The 2,815-nt window shown below is 38.2% G+C and overlaps 1 non-coding gene across 1 annotated transcript; it reads left to right on the forward strand.

Annotated features, from left to right (window-relative positions):
- Positions 1-1,760: 1,760 nt before the first annotated feature.
- LOC115899484 lies at positions 1,761-1,867 on the forward strand. The gene has a single exon (XR_004059183.1). It is a non-coding gene; the product is annotated as a small nucleolar RNA U13 (small nucleolar RNA).
- Positions 1,868-2,815: the final 948 nt, after the last annotated feature.

Below are 2,815 nucleotides of genomic sequence, written 5' to 3' on the forward strand. Positions count from 1 at the left end.
ATCTATTAATCTGGAGTTGTTTGCAGTTGTTGCTGATTCAGGAGTCAGGTTTGAAATCAATACCGAAGTTAAGTACAAAATGTAGACAAAATTATTCTCAATAACCCTTACCTATCTCACAGAGTGCATAGACATCACTGTAACTTACGTAAGTCCAGCACAGCTAGTCCCCACGCCAGAGTTGGAAGAGTTCATTCTCACTCCTGCGGTGCAACTCTCTGAGGTCCCAACCTGCAGTGAGCGTGGCTCACTAGAGCACATTCATTGGTGGACCCTGAACTCCAATGCCTGTTCTCCCTGTTCTCTTAAGCTATCAGAAGTACCACTCAGCCTCTCAGCATCTCAGCCACCCATTTTGGAATAGACAAATGTCTCCAGAGGAAAAGTGGCTGGCCTCAAATGTTGGACACAACACACCAGACCTCTGTCCTCACCTTGATCCAGGCCTGTGTCCTTAGTGCTGGCCAAATTCTTCACTATCTTTTTGGCTCTCCACTGCAAATGGCAGGAGAGTTTGTCTGAATGACCCAGTCCAGCATTCCTGGAAGTGGAAGTCCTCAGCAGCACCTTTCCTATGATAATCAATAAACAACTACCATAAAATTGTGGGGTTTTTTTTTTTTTTAAAGATGTAATCTTGGAAATATCAGGTATGAAACAAATGAGGTAATAATTTTTCTGTCAACAATGGAGGAAAGAAGGGTTTAGTAAGAGTTTGTCAGGGTTTATTTAGAACTATCCAATAGGAAAAGGCACTTTATCAAGTAACCATGAATGTTTTTCTAACACAGTTCATTTCCATTCTGTTGGATATTTATATTGAATTAAATAGAAATGTCCTTTTTATGGAATAATAATCTATTTTTAGAGTCTATTATGTAGGATATTTCATAAAATTACTCTTCCAAACTATGGACAAAATTTTACAGTTGCTGGAATTCCAAACTTTCTTCCATTATGACTTAACTGTTTTGTATTGGGGTTGATAACTCTTTCTCTAATGAATTTTATTGGATTGAATTACTTCTCCCAGAGCGTTAACATTATGGAGTAAATTGATCAATTTGAGTTTTTAAACCTACAAATCTAAGGAGCAGATTTTGCATTATGTTGACATACTGCCAAAGTCACCCTCTCATTAGGTTCATCCTTTAACATCCAAAGATCTAGCCTTGTTTTTCTTACTCTTACAATGAAGACCAAGAAAATGATCTTGAATTTGGCTAGGAAAAGCTAAGGTAATAATTTATCTCTGAAAAGTATTAAATGGTTTAACAAATCCTTATTGAGCTTTTACTTATTGCAAAATATGATGTCAAATACCTCCTAATTCATTGAATAAACATTTTTGAATGCTAATGTCCTGCCAGGAACTTCTCTAGGTGGTGGGTATAATTTGGAGGGGAAAAAAAACCACTACTACAAAGAAATAAAAATACAAGTGCTATAAGATCCTTTTGGCCGGGCGCGGTGGCTCAAGCCTATAATCCCAGCACTTTGGGAGGCTGAGACTGGCGGATCACGAGGTCAGGAGATCGAGACCATCCTGGCTAACACGGTGAAACCCCGTCTCTACTAAAAGATACAAAAAATTAGCCGGACGAGGTGGCGGGCGCCTGTAGTCCCAGCTACCCGGGAGGTTGAGGCAGGAGAATGGCATGAAACTGGGAGGCGGAGCTTACAGTGAGCTGAGATCCGGCCACTGCACTCCAGCCTGGGTGACAGAGCGAGACTCTGTCTCAAAAAAAAAAAAAAAAAAGATCCTTTTCTAGTTCATAAGTGTGATGATTGGGGTTTTGCACTTACATGTGGGATGTGATGACTCTCTCAAACCTTTTTATGACATCAGCACATTACCTGTCTGAAGTGAAAAATAAATACAGGTGCTATGAAAAGAATAATTGGGTGGGAGATTCGAATTTAAATTGGTAAATCTGGGAAAGACTTTGAGAAGGTGACATTTAAGCTGAAATCTGAAGCATGAATAAGAACTAATCAGTTGAAAAATAAAATCATTTCAAGTAGCGGGTATAGCATTTGCAAACATGATGTTGCAGGAGGAAATGAAATATTTTTCAGACCAGTCTGGTCACAATATGATAAACAGGGGGAGGGGACATGAGATAAAGTATTAGAAGCAGGCAACAATCCAGATTTGCAGCATCTATAAACTATATTAAGCATTTACTCGAATTCATATTTACCAGATTTTATTTGCTTATTTTATATTTGTGCCCATAATTAGCTTGTAAACTCCACAAGGGCAGGAACTAATTGTGACTTTTGTTATTTTTGTATTCCCAACACCTAATAAGGGGCTGGATATATAGTAGATATTCAATATATAGTTGAATGAATGAACATGTGAATGAATAGTCAATGAAGTTTATTCCTGTAAAGGAATAAAGTTATCCTAAGATCACTGGGAGGATATGCAAGCATTTTAAGGAAGGCATCAGATTGATATTCCTCAAAGTTTACTTTAACTGCCCTGTGGAGAAGAGATTGAAGAGGGCGGAGTGGAAGTGGAGGACCAGTGAGGAGGAGGCTGTACTACAGTAACATATGGAAGTGATGACGGTGAGCATTATCATAGTTAGCATTTATTGAGTGCTTATAGTATACTCAGCACTCTTCATGTATTATCTCATGTAATCTTCACAATAACTCTGTAAGTTATGTGCTATTATTGTCATCTCTATTTTATAGATATAATTACTGAGAATTATAAAGTTTAAACTGCCTCAAGGACAAACAGCTAATAAGTGGATGATGGCTTGGGCTAAGTAGATGTCAAGAGAAGAGGACAGATGTA

The sequence above is a fragment of the Rhinopithecus roxellana genome, chromosome 8 (assembly GCF_007565055.1).
Source record: "Rhinopithecus roxellana isolate Shanxi Qingling chromosome 8, ASM756505v1, whole genome shotgun sequence".
Taxonomy (NCBI): Eukaryota; Metazoa; Chordata; class Mammalia; order Primates; family Cercopithecidae; genus Rhinopithecus; species Rhinopithecus roxellana.